The following is a 22,256-nucleotide window of genomic DNA, read 5'->3' on the forward strand; positions in this document are numbered from 1 at the left end:
GAGTCATAATAATAGAGTTATGTAGATCAGACAAGATGAACCAGCACATACAGTAGTAATACTCTAGCAATAGGAAACAGAAATTGTTTTGACACATATCCTTTATAGCAAGATACAGTGATAAATTAATCTCTACTAGACACTGAAGACCAAGGGAAGGTTTCTATGGCTCAGTGCCCACCACCGAGTCTCAGGGAAAGTTGAAATGCTGTCAAACAAAAAGATCCAGACCTAATCGGTAGGGTATTTGAATACACTTTGGAAACTCAAGCACAAAGTTAGGATGAACACAAAATCCTATGGGTGAAAAATGAGACATTTGCAATTTCATCTGAAACATTTCAAATGAAGTCCTGGAGTAATGAACAGTCTAATTACAAGGGCTTGCTGCAGGGTAGCACATGCCCTGAAATGCATCATGGGTAGACTGTAGTACAAGTGAGCTCTATAAAGAGCTGCTGGTAATAAGAGTTTCAGAGAATGGGCTTCTTGAGATACAAAGATAAGAATTCTTATGAGTATCTGAAGATATGTCAACCTGTAACTACAATGCCAACGTGGAGAGGGCTTGAGCCACTGCAGAAACAAGACTCTTAGAAAATAATGGTTATGTATATCCACAAAGAAAAGCAACAATACAAGAAAGGTGTGAAATTGACCCACTGAGCATCAAGATTACCTAGGAAATAATTTACATGAAATATTAGTGGTTGAGGATGGTGGATCTGCCGGTTATGTAAATGACATCATTTTTGGAGGTAAATCCAAGTATTTATGAAACCAGCCATTACCAAATTCAGATTCTCTTTATATTACTTGTTATTATCCAAGTAAGTTAGAATGGCAACATTCTGTATGTTTTATGATGCGAATATACAAATATATTTTTCTGAAGAGTAAAAATGTTAGTCTCTGACACTCTCCTGACAAAACCAGACTTGATTAATGTCATATGAAATACAGTGATTCAGAGAAAGGAATGATAGGAATTTGACATGAGGCAATAATTTTTAAGAGGGGTTAGTAGGAGAGGAGAGGGTAGGTCAAAGTTGTAAATGAGATTTCTGAATGAAGAAAATTAGTATTAAAATGGCCTTTCTCAGAATTTTTCAGATTCTTCATTTGTTTCCCCTGGGATGCATACTTCTAGGAAATAGCTATATAGCACACATCTTTATGTTTTCTGCTCCTACACTGATCTGAACTATTCAGTCAAAGACCACCTTTGACATCCAGGCTAAACTGAGGCAGGGAAGGGCATAGAGTCAGTGAGAGGAGCCCACAGTGCCCTGATGAAGAATTCCTTTAGAGGCCCAAAGAGGTCATTGAGAAAATTCCTTAGGTAGACCAAAGACTGGGAGAGAGAGAGAAAGAAAGAATGAAAGAAAGAAGGAAGGAAGGAAGGAAGGAGGAAGGAAGGAAGGAAGGAAGGAAGGAAGGAAGGAAGGAAGGAAGGAAGGAAGGAGGGAAAGAGAAAGAGAAAGGGGGAAGAAGAGTCACAAACACTCAAACACATAGAGAAACATACACACACACACACACACACACACACACACACACACACACAACGGATGGATGAAGCAAACTTCAACAAGCTCCAATGAGAAAGCTCCGAAAAGCAAGCACCATCAACTTTATTTTTCTTCCACAACTTACATATTCCAACAAAATCATTAAAACAATATAGAAAATACAATGAGACTGCATTCATATATTTACTCATTCATTTGAATGAGTAAATATATATAATACTACTGTATGTTTCTCCAATTTCTTTCTATGAGAAAACATTGTACATTGTAAAAGATTCATCCCATATGCTGGCACCAAACCCAGTCACTATTGCTGATGCTAAGAAGCACTTGCTGTGTGTGATTCATATGAGGCTTGAGCCAAGGGTCCTTCCATGTGTACTCTTTGGTTGGCGGCTTAGTCCCTGGGAGCTCTGGGGCTTCTGGTTGGTTGATATTGTTGTTCTGTCTCTGGGGATACAAACCCCTCAGCTTCTTCAGTCCTTTCTCTAACTCCTCCATTGGGGATCCCATGCTCAGTTCAATGGTTGGCTTCAAGGATCTTCCTCAGTATTTGTCAGGCACTGGCAGAGCCTCTCAGGAGGCAGCCATATCAGTCTCCTGTCAGCAAACACTTGTTGGAATCCACAATAGTGTCTGGGTTTGGTGACTGTATATGGGATGGATTCCCAAGTGGGACAGTCTCTGGATGACCTTTCCTTCAGGCTCTGCTCCGTACTTTGTCTCTGTATTTGCTCCCATGAGTATTTTGTTCCCCCTTCTAAGAAGGACTGATGTACCCATACTTTGGTCTTCTTTATTCTTGAGTTTCATGTGGTTTATGAATTGTATCTTGGGTATTCTGAGATTTAGGGCTAATATCCACTTCTCAGTGAGTGCATACCATGTGTTTTCTTTTGTGACTGGGTTACCTCACTCAGGATGATATTTTCTAGTTCCATCCATTTGCCTAATAATTTCATGAAGTCATTGTTTTTAATAGCGGAGTAGAACCTTACAGTGTAAATGCATGTTTTCTGTATCCATTCCTCTGTTGAAGGACATCTGGGTATCAACAGGAGGAGAGGCCCTTGGTCCTGTGAAGGATCTATTCCCCAGTGTAGGAGGATGCCAGGGCAGGAGGCAGGAGTGGGTGAATGGGTGGGGGAGCACCCTCAATGAAGCTCGGGGAGTGGGGATGGGATAGGGGATTTCTGGAGGGGAAACCGGGAAAGAGGATAACATTTGAACTGTAAATAAATAAAATAAAAAGAATCGCTTGCTGACAGGAGCCTAGTATAACTGTCCCCTGAGAGGCTCTGGCAGAGACTGACCAATACAGTTTTGGATTCTTGCAGCCAAACATGAGAATGAGTGCAGCCCCAACATAAGAGTTAGGGCAAGGACTGAAGGAACTCAATGCAGTTTGCAACCCCATAGGAAGAAAAACCATATCAACTAACCAGACCCACAGAGCACCCAGAGATTCAATCACCAACCAAAGAGTATACATAGGAGGACCCATGGCTCCATCTGCGTATGTAGCAGAAGAAGTCCTTATCTGGCATCACTGGTAGGGGAGTCCCTTGGTCCTTTGGAGGCTAGATGACCCAGAAGAATGCTAGGGCGCTGAGGCAGGAGTGGGTAGGCAGATGGGGAAGAACCCTCATAGAGGCAAAGGGGAGATAGATGGGATAGGGTGTTTATGGATGGGCAACTAGGAAGGAGAATAACAATTGAAATGAAAATACATAAAATATCCCATAAATAAATAAACAAACCAAGAACTGCCATACATTTATAACTAAGCAACTTGTTATAGTTCAATAAAGTGTGAAAAAGCAAATTAAAATTTTCAGCTAGCTTTTCTTACTGGCAGGCAGCAATTTACAAAAAAAGGGTAAGTTATTTTATATTTTATCTCAAAAAGTATTTTTACAAAAAATCTTTAAAAAAAAGAAAACACGTATAAACATTTATATAAAACATCAGTCACTTCTTGAAATCCTCAGAACACTCATATACTCATTAACAATTTTTATTTTCATATCAGGAAGCTGAGGGTAAAAATAGTGACAAGAAATTCATCATCATCCATCCAGCCTCCGGAAGAATCACTTCAGACAATGCTAGCTATCCTGCAGTTGTTCTTTCCTGATCTCAGAAAGTTTCCAGCTCAACTATTAAAAGTTTACTTTTCTGAACTTCAAATTGTTCCCTTAGATTTTCTGCATCAACGCCACTAACAAAAACAACGCCACTAACACCTTACCCTAGCTCCATTATCAATTTATTTTTTTCCCAAATGCTTTCAAAGGGTGGTGTTCTTGCTGATATTCTATATTCCTAAGTTTTTTTTTTCCCAAGGGTTGTCACTGAATCTTTAATTTGCTCCTTAGTAACAATTCTTGATAAAGATACAGCACTATTCTTTGGAGTTCCAATGATACTTTACAGTGAAGGGCTGGAAGCGCCTTAGAGTATACATATAATTCTTAGATTAAGAGGGATATAAAGGTGACAAGCCTAGCAAAACTACTGCACAACAGCATGAAGTCCCCAGGACACAGTCCTCCAGGCTCTGCCCGTCCAAGGTACACTAATCGTGACTAGTCACTGGGGCATATTTTGTGAGTTTAAAACCATTTGTTGCTCTTCCTTAATGGCCCTCTACACTACTCAATTAAGTTTTATTCACCTGTGTATTTTCTAGAATGGTGCAATGGAAAATCAAACTTTATGGCAGTAAACTGAAGTTTATGCTATTCAATAGCATAAAGTGTTCAAAGGTTCTCTATCCCATTGAGGAAAAAGCAACACAGAGTTCCAGACAGCCCTGAATCTTCAGTAAGTCATCACTCAGACATCAGGATTATTGAATAAAAAGCAGAAGCCTTCAAGAGTCACTGTGAATTAGACAACATAAGAAAAATGAAATTTAAATATACTTGTTCTTCATTTTGTGCTAGAAGGCTGACTCCCAAGGGTAATGTAGTAAAAAGGAAAAGAGAGAAAGAAAGAAAGAAAGAAAGAAAGAAAGAAAGAAAGAAAGAAAGAAAGAAAGAAAGAAAGAAAGAAAGAAAGGAAGGAAGNAAGAAAGAAAGAAAGAAAGAAAGAAAGAAAGAAAGAAAGAAAGAAAGAAAGAAAGAAAGAAAGAAAGAAAGAAAGAAAGGGAAGGAAGGAAGGAAGGAAGGAAGGAAGGAAGGAAGGAAGGAAGAAGGAAAGAGAAAGAGAAAGAGAAAGAGAGAGGAAGGAAGAAAGGTATATAGATTAGATAGATAGATAGATAGATAGATAGATAGATAGATAGATAGATAGATAGATAGATAGAAAAACTAGTATAGATTTCTCAGAAATGAGGACCTTGAAGTTTAGTATGTATGTGAACAGCAAGTTGGAGGCAATGCAACCTGGGATCTTTAAAATCCAAGTACAATATATTAGCCCCTAAAATAGTCTTCTTGGAAAGGATTTGAGGAAAGTAGGGTTCAGACGAGTTTCACTTAATAAATGTAGGTGACAAATGGCTCTCTTTACAAGTTTCACTTAATAAATTTGGTCCAAAGTTTGATTGTACTCTGGATCCAGATAGGTATGTGTTTCAAGCCCTAACTCTTATATGGAATGCTTATTTTAATATATCGCTAGACTGATGTTGTGAGGTACAATAATGAATCTAAATTACCAACGGTATACATAATGTAAATAATATAAACACAATCTAAAAGAACCACTGGGTGTTTGCAAACTTTTTCTTAGCATACATAATACTTCTTTGCACATAATTTTTAATATATTTGAGTAGGTATATATTCTATTCAATAAATATATTATTGTTCTCTGAAGATACCCTCTTTATCTTTGTCACTGTTCCTTTCCATTGCATTTACAGGACCTGATATAATAAAAACATATCATTTATTAAATGAGAAAACTATGAATTATTGAGTTATATGTCATTCTTATTTTCCTTAGTGTAATGCTTAAAAGACTAAAAAATGGCCTTTACCCTAAAAGACTGCAATTTTTTCTTAATTATAGAGAAGCTTAATTAATATATTCTAATCTTCCAGCATAGTTTTTTTTTTTTTTAAGTTAGGAAATGCATCTTTATAGTGCAGATCCTAATTTATTCACAGCTAATCATCCCTGCCAATGTCATCCTGCATCTGTGCTCTTCATTACTGTGGCATAATCTTAAATATTTTCCTGTTACCCTAGGGTGCTTTTACAAGAAATTTACCAAAAACTGGGTGGTGAAAAAAGCAGAAATGTACTTTTCACCATTCCGGATGCAGAATCTGCGGTCAAGGAGCTGGTGCTTTGTGCGGAAGTTCCTGATTCTGATTGCAGTTTTACCGTTCCTCCTTGCTTTATTTAGAGAAGCAGTTTGCCTATCTTCTTTAAGTATATTTTGGTTTATTTTTCTGTGAAACATGATTAAATTTATAGCCTCAGACAAGCTAAGAAAGACCTCTGCCATCCAGTCACCCCCTTAGGTTTAGTGTTTTCTCTTAAAATTGTACAATTCTTATTTGTGAAGATGACCTTCATAACATGCCTCCTTTTTCACATTCTCTGTATAGGTAGATTCTCCTTTCTGGATTCTCTGGTTCTAGGGCATTGAAGCCTCTCAAGTCAGAAGATGCATGGCAGAGAAACCCTGCCTGGCAGCAAAAGCTTGGGTCAGAGAATGTTCATACAGTAGCAGACTAAGAAGCACATAGAAGCCAGAGCTCGAACCTTCAAAGAGAAGCCCCTAGTCTATTGATTCTAGTGACTTACTTCTGGTCCCCATCCACATGTCCTGACAGTACCATTGCCTCTCATATAATGCCACCAGGTTATCAAACATTCCAACACGAATGCATACAGGACATTTTATATTCAAACAATAACAGATCATTTGTCTAATTTCCAGCATGTGAATTTTAGGGTGATCAAAACATTTAAAAGCAGATGGCAAATATAAACTGAATGTGATGAATTTCAGTTTAATCAGTTTGTTTCTTCCCTCCTAAGCCATCTCTTTGAACCTGGTTTTGTTTTAAAGATCCCCACCTACACACACACACACACACACACACAGAGAGAGAGAGAGAGAGAGAGAGAGAGAGAGAGAGAGANAGAGAGAGAGAGAGAGAGAGAGAGAGAGAGGAGAGAGAGAAAGAGAGAAGGAGACAGAGACAGAGAGAGGGGGAGAAAGAGAGAGAGAAAGAAAAAAGGAGGTACACTAACAATGTTGAAATATTTTTTCTTTTGGCTCTTATAATATGTAAAATAAATATGAATGTAGTGAGTACTAATCAATGATCCTTTCTTACCTGCTCACAAAGAACCAATGGGTATTGAAACCATCCAAACTATCTCTAACTATCTTCCAGCTCTGGCTAATACATGTGTGAAGGTGGTGAAGAGTGACAGTAAGGTAAGTAATAAGAAAAAAGTTTCTCATCTTCAGATGATATCTTAAACTTCAGTGCATTTCTAAAGGCCACTCTTCATGGAGATAAAGGACCAGTGTCACGATGAAGCTGCCTTCTAAATGGTCGTTCTGCAGGCTGGTTTAGCTGTGATTAATTTTACACTATCGCATCATTTCTCAGAGCTCTTGTCCCAGCCCCCCCGCTATATTACACATTTCTCCTCACCTGGTGCTGACTTTTTTTAACCTAGCCTGCCAGTTCACATCAAATTTAATATTCAAAAGGCAGAGAGTGACTGCAAATTTCAAATTGGTGGTTTTACTTTATCCCTCTGTCCAAAAGTAAAGTGTAAAGTTTCACAAAATATAAAAAACAAGTGTTAATGCAATGTTTTCATTTGAATAGAAAACGATTTATATTTTTGAAACTTTTTTGTCCTTTTGATCATTGAACTTGGAGTCTGATGAGATAAGGCAGGACTTCCGTACTCAGCTCCGTGCCCATCTCATTTTTGTGATTTTTTTCTTCTTTTATTTATTTCTATAAAAGAAGTCCACATAATTTCCCAAACAATTATTGATACTGCTTTTGTCTACACCTCAGGACTTGAAGGTAGGGGGCCCTACTGATAAAGACACTGCACACTTAGGACACTGGATTTGGAAGACTTGAGCTGAATTTGACCTTAAAGGCTCTTTCCTGAAGTCTAATTTCCAGGGGTCCATAAAATATTATGCAAGATACAAGGGACTGAACCAATTACAAAGTCCTAACCCAACTGAAACACCTATGAACCACCACAAATGTTGGAATTGCTTGGTGTTGTAAAATTAGCCAGCTTCCTGATGATAGTGAATTCCTGGTTCATAGAAGAAGAACCAATTCTAATACTGCCACTGTGTCAGACCAGCATAGTTCTAAATTATAAATCATATTCTGGCCATATATATGTTGACTGTGAGTCATGTTAAAATGCTCAAACTGAACTGGAAATTGTTCTATAGCTCAGGCTAGCCTTGAACTTGTGATCCTCATACTTCATCCTCATGAGTAGCAATTACAGGCCTGTGCCAGTAGACCTGAATTGCTACTCTGTTATAGTCTTTAAACTCATTCATTTCTATGTTGTTCCATTCTATGGGGATCTGTTAACTTATGACTCTTTCCAAGTTTTAATGTAGAACAAAAATTCTCTTCACTCAGACCATAAATTCCTGGAATACTGTCATGCTCATTCTTTTTCTTTTCCCTCCAGTGTTTATTTATCTGCTCACCACAATTTCTTGAGCAATTACTGTGTTCAAAGAACAATATTGTTCTTACAGGGAACCAAAATATAACTAGGATATAGGGGAGCCTTTCATCTCTCAAGACTATGATACTTTCATATGGATATCCCTTACATACAGTCCTAAAGGAGAACTTAGTTCTGTGTTCACATGAAGCTTCTGTGGGGGCAGGGAGTATAGATTACCTTGTTTAGTGTTTTGTACATCAGTCATGGTCCTTGTCTGTGTTTGTGCTTCATCAAGCATTTAGCCATATAGCCCCATTCGGAAAAGCCTTCTCAGCTAAGGTTTTAAAGTTTCTATTTTTAAAATGATGAAATAAATTATTAATTTTATACTCACTAACACCTATCTCTTTTAACTCCCTTCTTATTCCTTTTATTTAGACTGCCATTGTCCACTTTGATTTAAATAAGGTCTATGTGCCTTATAGTTTTTCATTCTTCTATGATCTTTAAGCACATTAAGAACTGATAAGGATCATATGGAGTTATCATGTTCAGAACACTGCAGATCCATTTTATTGTGGTTTACTAAAGATAAATAGGAGGAAATATTGAAGAGAAAATAAACATCATTAAAATAATTTAATCAAATCAACTCAGTATTATGCCAATCATAAAAACTAGCCTTTTATGGAGATTTGGTATTGAGAATTGCTACTGTACTTTATCTAAAATGCTAGTTTCCCACAAAATAACTATACTGCACACCAATTAAAGGAAGTCTTGACATAGAAGCACAAGAAGATAATACAATAGAGATGTCTTTAAGAGCCTGAAGCATGGGATTTAGGTAACACATGGTGTAAAACAGCATTATAAATGTATCCTCATAATTAACTGAGGTCATGCCTGCAGCACTCAATGAAGAGATAGTTATCTTCTCTTGACAAGAATATCAATTAAAAGAATCTCCCTCACTCCCTCCATTCCTCTGTCTCTCTGTCTCTATCTCTCCCCCCACCCCCGGGGTGTGTATAAAGAATATTTATTTGTGTATTTACTCCCACCCTGGTCTCCATAGCAGAGTTCCTCCCCCATAACCCCTCCCATTTGCCTTTGAGAGGGAAGCCTCCCTGCTGGTATACCCCCATCCAGGTGCATCAAGTCTCTGCAAGATTTGGTTCATCTCCCACTGAGGCCTGACATGGCAGCCCTATACTACATATGTACCAGGGGCCTTGGACCAACCCATATATGATCTTTGGTTGTTGGGTCAGTCTCTGGGGAATCCAAGAGATCCAAGTCAGTTGACACTGTTGGTCTTCTTGTGAGGACCTCCAATCCTCCTCCTAAGTCTTCCACAGGGGATCCCCAACCTCTGACACATGTTTGTCTCTGGGTATCTACCTCTGTCTCAGTCAGATGCTGAGTAAGGCCTCTCAGAGGGATGCCATGATAGGCTCCTGGCTGCTAGCACAGCATAGTATCAGTAATAGTGTTAGGGATTGTTGCCTGACCATGGAATGGATCTCAAGACGGACTGGTCACCAGTATCACTGGTCGCCATTCCTTCAATTTCGCTCCAGCTTTGTCCCTACATTTCTTTAATACAGGAGCAATTTTGGGTCAAAAGTTTTGTAAGTGCATTGATGTCCACATTCCACCACTGGGGGTCCTGCGTGACTATTGGGGGTAACCTCTTTATGCTCCATATCTCCACTGTTGGACATTTCAGCTAAATTCACCTGCATAGACTCCTGAGAGCCTCACCCATCCCAGGCCTCTGGAACTTTCTAGAGAACACTCCACTCCCACAGCTGCATTTTTCTATCCATTCTTCTGGCACTCTGGGACTCTCTTCTGTCTCTTTACATGCCTGATCCTGCCCAGCTCTTTCTCTCATTCTCCCATCTCTCACCCAGATCCCTTACTTATTCTATCTCTCATGACTATTTTTCCTGCTTCTAAGTGGGATTTAAGCATCCTAACTTGGACCTTCCTTCTTGTTTAACTTCTTTTGGTCTGTGGGATGTATCATGGGTATTCTGAACTTTTTGGTTAATATCCACTTATCAGTGAGTACATACCATACATGTCTTTTTGTGTCTGGGTTACTTCACTTAGGAGGACATTTTTTAGTTCCATTCATTTGCCTGTTAAATTCATGGTGTCCCTGTTTTTAATAACTGAATAATATATTCTTTTGTAAATTAACCACATTTTCTGTATCCATTTTTCAGTTGAGGGGCGTTTGGGTTGCTTCCAGTTTCTGGTTATTATGTGTAGAGACACTATGAACATAGTAGAACACGTATCCTTAAGGTATGGTGGGGCATCTCTTGGGAATAGAAGATTCCCTGTTCAAAGGTCCAGAAAATATCTTCAATAAAATAAAAGCAAACTTCTCTAACCTAAAAATAGAGATGCCTATAAAGGTACAAACAGCTTACAGAACACCAAATAGGTTGTACCAGAAAAGAAAATCCTCCTGTCACAAAATAATCAAAACAATAATTTTTATATTTTGGGCAGATAAACCAAGCAGCAGACCAGGCCAAGGTGTTACATGTGGGAGAAGTTTATTATGCGGGAATGGGGGGGGCAGTGAAGCGGGTAGAAGGGTAGAGAAGAGGAGAGAGAGAGAGAGAGAGAGAGAGAGAGAGAGAGAGAGAGAGGAGGGGTTGGCTTCCTCTCTTATACAGAAAACGATGTCACACCAGTGAGGGTGGGAACTGAGCCAAGTGGATTGTGGGATAGAAGGTCGTTGTCCTGGCAATGCAGCTAAAGAGTCACATGGTTAGGCGGGGCTTGCAGTATCCTGGTGCTAACAATAATAATACAGAATGCTGTGGACTGAACTTAGTGTGTGGGTCCCTCAACCCACAGGGAATCAGGGTCCAGGTATTCAGGTAGGAGAGGAGTTGTTGGGGTGACAAACAGACACTGACACAGAGAGAGTGCTATACCTGAATGTAATTTCTCAATGTGAACACCAGACTTATAATACAGAAGAGAAACAAGAAAGCTAGGTGAATACATCAGACAAGGTACATCAAGATGCATAATGGTTCTTTGCACAAAACAGAAAATACATACATAAAAAGCTAGCCAGAGCCAGGCAGTGTTATAGTTGAGATAGGGACAGCCCTATCTAAAATGAGCTATTCACAGGAGCCAAGTGAAAGGACTGAAGTATACTAGTCTATTGTTAAACCCACCTCCAGGGGTCCCTTAGTAAATACCTAATTATGCTATTCCTCTGGGCCTAGTGAAAAACATGCACCAGGGGATGTTCTGTTCTACTAACCCTTTCATGAATAATATAATACTCCAGTTCCTCCTTAAACCACAACCCACCTTCTTTCTACTATTATGTAATGTAGGCTGCCGTTCATGTCTGTAATGAGAATTCTAAGTTTACTATTTTGAACTAGCCCTGAGATTACTAGCTCCTATCTGGCAAACTGTGAGATGCCAGATTACTAACTGTCAACACTGGGGCATTCTTCTGAATAAGTAACATTCTTATGAAATTCAAAGTCCAGGGTCAGCAACCTGATTTAGGTATTTGTAAAATCATTTCTTGGAGACACCTATAATAAAACTATATTGAAAGAAAACACTTCTTTCAATATCCATTTACTGACTAATGCAAGGCCAAGTTTGGTGCATTTGTTCTACAGGATGCCAAGGTTCCAGGAGAATAAGTTTCCATGAAACTTTTTTGCCTCGGGACTGTATCTAAGTTTTTGGGCCTGCCATGCAGCCTTCACTGGAATGGGTGGGGCAACAGAACAAAGAAAGAATTTTAAAGGAATAAGGGGAAAAAACAAGTAACACATAAAGGCAGACCTAGCAGAACTATACCCAATTTCTCATCTGAGACTCTTAAGGCTAGAAGAGCCTGGGTAGAGGTCTTTTGGACTCCAAAAGACCATGGATGACATCCCAAACTACTATACCCCGCAAAACTTTAAAACACTGTAGATGGAGAAAACCAGATATTCCAGGAAAAAAAAAACAAAAACAAAAACAAAAACAAACAACAACAACAAAAACCACTCAAACAATATCTTTCCAACTACAGGGGTTACTTGAAGGAAAACTCCAACTCAATGAGTCTAACTTTACTCAAAAAAACAAAACAAACAAAAAACAATAAGTAATTTCATATGATTAAAAGCAGCAAAATAGAATTTCTCACACACACAGTCACATACCCCTCTGCACACTAGCCACCAATATCAAAATTATAGAAACTGACAATCATTGATCATTAATATCTCTCAACGTCAATGGATAGAATTCTCCAGTAAAAAGTCACAGGCTAAGAGAATGGACACATAAACACAATCCATCATTCTGCTGTATACAAGAAACATCACAACAACAAAGAGAATCATTATCTCAGTATAAGGGGCTAGAAAAAAATGTTTTCCAAGCAAATGGATTCAAGAGACAAGCTGGTGTTGAAGGGAAATAAAATTTAAAATGAAATTTAAGGCCTGGGATTGATGTAACTTATGTCCAGAGAGTTGTTTTGTAAGCTTGAAAGCCTGAGGCAGAGGACACAGAACAGGCCTGGGCATGTCCAGGCAGGCCATTGTAAAAACATTCCTGGGGCTGATAGTCTGGAGTCATATGTTAACCAGGTATTCTGCTGACTTGCACGTACCATTCTGCAAATGTGTGCTCATTCTGCTGACATTTAAATGAGCCAATCTGTGTAACTGTGCCAAATCTTGCTAGCCCCTCCCCCTTCCCTCTACTAAAACCCCTAGCTTTCCTGCCACATGGTTGGTGCCTCTCCCTCCTGCGTGAGGTATGCATCAGCCCGGAGCTCCGCCATTGAATTACCTCATGTTTTTACATCAAGGTGGTTTATTCATGGTTTTTGGGCATCACCTTCTCGAGACAATAGTGGGGAGGGCTCCCCATAAAAGTCTTACAGTGTAGCCATTCTAATAGCTAAGAAAATAGACTTCCAGCCAAATCAAACAAAAGTGACAGGGAAGGACATGTCACATTCATCAAAGAAAAAACTACCAAGAAGATATCTCATTTATAAACATCTATGTCCCAAATGCAAGGGTGCCCACATTCACAAAAGAAACTTTACTAAAGCTTGAATCACACATCAAAACTCACACATTAATAGTATGAGACCTCAACATTCCACTCTCACCAATGAACAGATCACTGAGACAGATACTCAAAAGATAAATAATTAAAGTACAGCTGTTACGATTTAAATGTACTTAATAATATATAGTGCTTTTTTACCACAAAAAGAATATGCCCCAAGTTAGCCATAAGCAAACCTCAACAGATACAAACATATTGAAATAAACACATGCCTCTTACTAGGTCTCCATAGAGTAAAGCTGGACTTCAACAAAATCAGATACAACAGAAAGCCTACATAGTCACAGATACTAAACAACTCTCTACTCAATAATCATTGGACCAGGGATGAAATAAAGTGATGCATTAACTACTTTCTAGAATTCAATGAAAATGAGAGCACTTTTGAAATCAGTGCTAAGAAGAAAGTTCAGAGCACTAAGAGCTCTCAAAAAGAGATTGGAGAGTTCACAAACTAATTAATTAAAAGCATATCTGAAGATAGAAGAAAAAGAAGCAACCTCACCATGTAGGAGTAGATTGCAGGAAATAATCAAACTCAGAGCTGAAATCAATCAACTAGAAAAAAAGGAGAACAATTCAATGAATCATCAAAACTGGGAGCTGGTTATTTGAGGCAATCAACAAACCCTTAGCCAAACAAATGAAAAGGCACAGCTACAGTTTCCACATTAACAAAATCAGAAATAAAAAGGAACACATTATAGAAGACACTGAGGAAATTCAAAAAAATCTTTAGGTCTTACTTTAAAAGTCTGTACTCACAAAATTAGAAAAACTAAATAAAATGAATGAATTTATAAACAGATAACAATTAGCAATATTACATCAAGATTAGATAAACCACCTGAATACACCTATAACCCCTAAGGAAATAGAAGCAATCATTAAAAATCTCCCAACCAAAAAACACCCTGGGCCATATGGTTTTAGTGGAGAATTCTACCAGATTTTCGATGAAGAGATAATTCAATATGCCTTAAACTATTCTACAAAATGGAAACAGGAAAACACTACCACACAGAGACTCAACAAAGAAAGAGAATTTCAACCAATTTTTCTCATAGACATTGATGCAAAAATTCTCAATAAAATACTTGCAAACTGAATCCAAGAACACATCAAAGACATTTAATGTAGGATTCATTATAGGAATGCGGGATGGTTCAATATATAAGAACCCATCAACACAATCTGCCACATAAACAAAATGAACAAAAAAATCCCACATAATAATATCACTAAATAACTATCTCTTGTAAGACTATGCAAATGCCTGGCAAATACAGAAGGGGATGTGCACAGTCATCTATTGGATGGAACACAGGGCCCCCAACAAAGGAGCTAGAGAAAGTACCCAAGGAGCTAAAGGGGTCTGCTACACTATAAGAAGAACAACAATATGAACTAACAAGTACCCCCAGATCTTATGTTTCTAGTTGCATATGCAGAGGATGACCTAGTGGGCCATCAATGGGAGGAGAGGCCCTTCAGGGCCAGGAAGCAGGAGTGGGTAGGATGGGGAGCAGGGTAGAGGGCGGGTACAGGGTACTTTTAGACGGGAAACAAGTTAAGGGGATAGCATTTGAAATGTAAATGAAGAAAATATCTAATAAAATAATTTTTTAAAAAAGTATATTGTGAACAAATTGCCACTCATATCGCACCTGGAAGATAATATCAATTCTATAAAAGCTCACACTGTATATTTGGATACTCAGAAATAAAAAGATGAATGACTTAATTTTTGGAAAAAAAAAGAAATGTCTTTCAATCATAAAAAAAATGAAAAACAGAAGGTGGTAGAATGAGGTATCTGAAGCAGAGAGATCAGAAAGATTTTACAGGTAAGTAGAAGATGAAAAGGGATTGTATTTTAGCATAACTATATTGAAAAATAAAACAATCACAAAACAAGACTGCAGCAACTTGAAACAAACTTTTAGAAAAATTGAGAGCCAAAACTTACAGCTGCTCAAAAAAAAAGTAATTTTGTTATAAGATCCTATGAATACCTATTTGACCTCCTCTGTGTTCTGATAAGAAATTTAATATATAAGATTGTATACATAGAATTATGTTGCTATGCTTATATGCTTTAGGAAATGTAACGTTATACATCACTCATGTAAAGGGTTGAGGAAAACTAAAGTTGTGGTAAAATTATGGCAAGATATCAAGCCACATCATAGGAAAAGCATCAAGATAAAACAAACTGGCAAATAGAAAGATTGTTATGGAAAGTATCTATAAAATGCTTGTTCTCATTTCTTTGGGGTTCATGGAATTATATAAAATTGTTTAATTGCCTGTGAGCTGCATGGTGAATTTTGATGAATGGTGAATCATATATAAGGTATTAGCCCCATAAGACTGTATTGTTTATAAGGGCATATCCATATTAGACTTTCAAGTACCTTTTATGTGTTTACATATAGACAGAACTACCTAACACTCCATTTTGGACTATGTCCCCAATGATAAGCAATATATGACAATAAAACTAAAAAATAATTTTTAGTTTTGTGGTGTAAAAATTTAAAATATATGATATAGCACCACAGATAGGAGTTGTAATAAGAATATACAGATAATAAATTTCTATTCTCTTGTGAGTATGTATCTCCATTAGAAAATTAGGAAATATATTTGGTTAGTCATAGAATACCAATAACAATATAAAATTAGAGACACAGCTAAAAATGTAAAAGATTGTATATATTATATTAGCTAATATTGCTAAAGAAATTAAAGGAAGAATGGAACAAGTGAACTACGAATTGTGAAATATGTATATTATTTATATATGTAAATAACATGTATATTCAATGACCTCAGAAACACCATCAACACAAGATGAAAATGATCTTATCAAAAGGTAGAGACGACTACACTGTGAAACAACATGATCTAATTCCATGCTGTTGAAAGGAGGGACCCTTTATCTTCAAAGAACTGAACAGAGTGGCGACAGAGGAATAGAAAATTGTAACATGCTAAAAGAAAGCCAGAGGAGCTGTTTTAAAATCAAAGAAGACTTTAAGACTAACAATATAACTAAGAGTAAGAATAACTCTGCTAAGAATAAATGTTTCAGTCCCTAAGGTATTTGCCACCTTTGCAAGTATATATCCATGTAAAACCAGGCTCCACAATACACAAAAATTTCTTTTTCTACAGAATTGTAGGTTGAAGAAATGTGTGAATAATAATGAAAACTCCAATATATTACTTTCCACATTAAATATATCTAAGCATAGCATAAATAAAGAAACAGTAAATTTGGGTAGCATTAGAATACAAATAAACCTAGCACAGCATCTGTGGGAGCTCTGCCTGGGAACAGCAGAATCCATGTTGTTATCAACAGCACAAGCATTATTTTCCCAACTAGACCATTTGCTCACGACATAATAAATTCCTGGTACATTTACAAGGCTCAAAACTATACAAATCATGTCTCCTGACCATAATTAAGAGGAATTAGACATAAACAATAAAAGAAGTTTAAGAATTTCATGAATGTATGAAAAACTAGAACACTAATACTTAAATACTCAAAGGGGTAAACAAAGACAATTAGTGACACATGTTGATATTAGAGTCCAGATGGTATTAGCTATGATTTCCAAATTCTTGTGTCCTAGACAGAATTAGATAGTGATATGTTAATGATAGAAATGGAGGCAAATTTTTTCTTTTTCTATATTTTTGTGTGATCATACCATAACTAAATCATTTCTCCTCCTCTTTTTCCATCCATTCCATATATTCCCACACCCTACTTGCTCAGAAAGACTTAATAAAGAAAAGGACAGATCTGGGAGCAAAAGTTAGCAGTGTATGACGAAGTGCTATACAAAGGACTGGGACTTTTTATATCCTCCAACTGTAGACTTTGTGGTCACTCACACTGTAGACTTTTCTTGCACATCTTCTATTTCTGCTACATGTATTCCTGGAGGGTTTTAGTTGTCTTGGTTTCATCTTTCTCTCCAATATTGGCTTCTCTCATTCTTTAACTTCAATCTCTTAACTACTCTCCTGCAAAATAAGCAAATGGCAAAGGTCACTGCTAATAGACAACTAAAGCTGTCACTGCTGATATTAGAAACATGACTCTAAAAATAAAATTAAAAATAAAATAAAAGAAGAACCATGACCCTAAAATATAGTTTAAGACTCAAGACAGTGAGGCCAGTAAATAAAATGTAAACTAATAAGAATAAATCAAACAAGAACAACAATTTATAAAAATAAATTAAATAAGTATAATAGAGAAAAAAAAATCAGTAACGAACTCCTAAATTTGTTTCCAGAAAACAGAGAGAAAATAGATGATCTTTGTCACTGAATCAAAATGAGATAAAACCCACAGTTGTACAAATTGAGAGGAAACACTAGTGCTGCAGTTATTAGTAGAACCTTGATTGGGTATACCAACTGGAATGGTGACCCCAGAAAATAGTCACTAGAAATTGTGTATGTGATCATATTTGAAAGAACGGATCTTTGCAGGTATACTTGAATAAAAAGTGTTGAAAAAAGAGAAAATATCCTTGATTTTTTTAAAACAATAATAATGACGACTGAGAAAAGATATGAGCACAAGAAGAAGAATGCAGAAAATGACTTGGGCTGCAATATTTCATGAAGTGCCAGGAGAATAGAAATAGAAATTGGAAGAAGTAAGACACAAATCTACCCAAGAGACTCCGGGGTGCTTGTTGCCCTGCTGACAAATTGATTTTCGATATCTGCCCTAAAGAAATGTGAGAGAATGGATGTCTGTTGTTTCAAGACTTCATGTTTGTAACCATCTGTTATGATATCCTCAGGAAATTAATAAAACTACATGTCAACAAATTAGATGACTTTGATAAAATAAAGTAATTCGTAGAAAAGCCTAATACACTAACACTCAAGAGGAAAGAAAAATCAATCATTACCAAGAAGATGGTTGCAAACCTATGAAAAACACTCCAAAGAGTCAATGTGCTTTGTCTTCACTACTGTGGTTTGGTTGCTGGTTAGAAATAGAAAGTTGGGACCGGGAAGACAGCTCATTCAGATGAAATGCTAGCCTTACAAGCAAAAGCACCTATGTTCAATCACTGGAACCCACGAGAAAATAAAGCTGTGTGTGGCTACATTTTAGTAGCAGCCCAGAGAAGGCAGGAAGCACACAACCTGGGTATCACAGGCTAGCTAGCTGAGACCATATGGGAAGTCTCTGGCCAATGACAGAAGTAATACTGGAGGTTGTTCTATATCACACACACACACACACACACACACACACACACACACACACACACACACTGACTGTTTTCTATACACATGTGAACTCTATACACAGAAATTAGCATGTTTGAATGTCATCAAAGAGGAGTCCTCCTTCACAAAAGGCTTTAGATCCGACCTACATTCCTGTTAACATAATCATTTGATTGGGGGGGGGAGAATATCACAATTGCCTACCTCTGGTCCCCTAGAGGCTTAAAATGTCATTCAAAAGGGTCAGAGTAGAGACAGAAGAACTTTACTGAGGCCCATCAAGGGAGTGCTATTTGTTCTCCGTGGAAAGCATGGCTGTTTTTGTGGATTCATCTACTTCGCTTCCTTATTTCTTATCATTATGGTCCGATGAATGATTTTTTGATCATTAGAACTGGGTCTGGGATGTATCTTAGGACCTAAGTGAAAACACATCCATCTGACTTATCAGGGTGGATATAAGGTTGCTATCTATTGGAAGACTTTGCTTTAAAGAACAAAGAAACATCAAGGTATCCTCCTTTAAGAGGAGGGCTGTCAATCACCTGGACCAAAAAAAAAAAAAAAAAAACAAAAAACAAAAAACATCTTCCAAGAAAACTGTCTGCTTAGAGACACTAGGCAATAGAACATGGCATAATGGTATGTTTACTCAGTCAGTCAGTGTTTTACTTAAAATGCCCCCTTGGTCCTTCTCTACTCTCGTGGTTCAGAGTGATTACATGATAGCAGTAATAGCTAGATTGTCTTTCCTTTGGATTATGCTCAGTCTCATCTGAATTTAGTGGAGGAAGTTCAGTAGACTGGTGAGCCCAGTGGATTTATGAGTGAGGTTCCAGTGACCTGCAGACAAGCATTTGAAAATACTCAAAGAAATCTTACCAAACCGAATGCTGGGACACATGTGAATTAATTAAATTTAGGTTCCAAAACACAAAGTTGATACAACATTTAGTAAGCAATGATGGTAGAATATTAAGCAATCAAAAGCCAGAAACAATATGCCAACTTGATTGGGGGACACATACTTTCATTGTTTGGGGGGACATAGGCAGGAACATCTATTCTCCAATATAACCACCAAATGAGTTCCAAATGAGTTCCTCTAGACATGTGGTAACTTGACTCAGACCAAACTGGAGCAGAAAATAATTTCAAGATAGCCGTTTTATGAAATATAGTTGGACTTTAATAAATACATTTTTTACAGAAGCTTAAGCATCAAGGTTTAGATAAAGAGTGACAATTAGAAGAAAGTAAGAAATATCAAAAATATGAATGTAACTTCTCATAGACAGATACAAAGATAACAAGTTATATTCAAGTGTGAATAGAGGTTCCTCAAAGAGGTGGGCATATGTCATTTGGGTTGTTTGATTTTCACTATAGTATTATATAGGATTTAGTAGGGTTTAAAGTGACTATCCTAAAATAGTTGCTATGAAACCTAAAAAGATTCTTACTGGGTGGTGACTGATGGCCACCAGACAGGATCAGGGTGTGTGTGTGTGGGGGGGGAGGGATAGAGAGGGAAGAACTGAAGCCCCGAGGGCCAGCAGAAAGAATGGAAAGAGGCAATCTTGGGAGGGAGGAGGTGGAGGGACCCTCCAGAATGTACCAGAGACCTGGGAGGTGAGGAACTCTTAGGACTCAAAGGGCGAGAGAGACCTTAGACGAAATGTCCTAAAGTAGGGAAAAGAAACTTGTAGAGCCCACTGCCAGCAGAAAGGCAAGGCATGAAGAGATGGGGTTGCCATCTCCCAGTCCAAACTCTGACCCATAACTGTTCCTGTCTGAAAGAACAGGAGGGACAAAAAACGGAGAAAAGCCTAAGGAAAAGAAGGTCCAGAGACAGGCTCACCTTGGGATCCAGCCCAAGGGAAGGCCCCAAGGCCTTGCACTATTACTGAGGTTATGGAGTGTTCACAAAACCGGACCTATCAAGACTGTCCTCTGAAATAACCAACAAGCAGTTGAAAGAATCAGATGCAGATATTTGCACCCAACCAATGAACAGAAGCTGCTGAACCCCGTGGTTGAATTAGGGAAAAGATGGAAAAAGCTGAGGAGCAGTTACCAACCTGTGGGAGGACCAGCAGTCTCAACAAACCTAGATCCCTGCAATCACTCAGACACTGGACTACCAACCAGGGAGCATACACCAGCTGATATGAGGCCCCCAAGTTGTAAACAGCAGAGGACTGCTGGGTCTGGGTTCAGTCAGAAAAGATGCACCTAACCCTCAAGAGAATGCAGGCCCCAGGGAGTTTAGAGATCTGGTGGGGCTGGAGGTGGGGGAGGGTAGGGACATCCTTGTGGAGACATCAGGAGGGAGGGAGGAGGTATGGGGTGTGGAACAATCAGAGGGTGGACCAGAAGAAGGATAAAATCTAGAGTATAAAAAAAATAAATAAAAATGTTAAACAAAAATTTAAAAAGCATTAAGATTATAGGAAGATAGCATATCTTTGTTTTAAATAAAGTAGCTTTTATTCGAGATTCTCAGATGACTTCTGGAGAAAGGTAGAAGGCTGGTTCATTGTTTCTACAAAATATCTAAACATGAAAATATTATTAAATCTATGTTGGCAGCCTTTATACAAGTGTTAATTGTGCTAGAATTGCTCATTTGATGGCAAAAGAACTCAACTTGGTTCCCAGTTAAGGGGTTCGTTTCTATGTCTGGTTTTCATAATTTCAAGTCTCTCATTCTTTTTCCATATAGATAAAAGTCAATGTTCTGTTCTCCTAGAAGTACTCACAAGACAAATTAGATTTTTATATGATCTTATACATAGAAGGTCATAAAAATTCTACACAAAAATTATTAGAATGAAACAATATGTATAGACCATTCTCAGATTAATTTATTATTATTATTATTATTATTATTATTATTATTATCATTAGTTTGTTTTAATTTTTGAGACAGAGTCTTTCTTAATAGTCTTCACTGTGCTGCAGCTCACTACCTAGACCAGATTGGCCTTGTACTCATAGAGAGGTACCTCCTTTTAACTCCTGTGTCCTGACACAGAATAGAAAGTTTAGTAGACAGGTTTGGTCAGTTTTTCGTTGTTGTTGAATCTCGTTTTTCTTGTGAGTAGTTATGAAAACCATGCATGAAAAGGAACCCCTTAACTAGGAGCCAGGTTGAGTTCTTTTGCCATCAAATAAGCAATTCTAGCACAATTAACACTTGTTATGTTATAAAGGTTGCCAATAGAGAGTTAATAAAATTTGTGACAAAGAATTTTAACCTAGTAGACTGAGAAATTGCTGCCATGTCAAAATGAGTGCTGAGGCAACTAATATTTCATAGAGAACAAGAGAATTAAATCCTTATCTTATATCAAGTCCTAACCCCACCAACAAACCTACAACATGCAACTATATAAGAACTAGATGTAAGAGCTGCATCCCACAAACACAACAGAATACAATGAAATCTTGAGGCCTTGGACTTAACTTTCTACCACAATTGGAAAGTAGTTGCGGTATAATCTACGCATTTCATCAACTTTGAGCCCTCACATACTTTCTAGCTGTGCATTAATTCTTTGCTACATATTGCAAAGATGTGGAAAGACAACTGAATCCTGAAAGAGGAGGGCACAGGTATAAAATTTTTGTTGTAAATCCAATTAATTTCATTATACTAAC

Source organism: Mus pahari, chromosome 3 (assembly GCF_900095145.1).
Source record: "Mus pahari chromosome 3, PAHARI_EIJ_v1.1, whole genome shotgun sequence".
Lineage (NCBI taxonomy): Eukaryota > Metazoa > Chordata > Mammalia > Rodentia > Muridae > Mus > Mus pahari.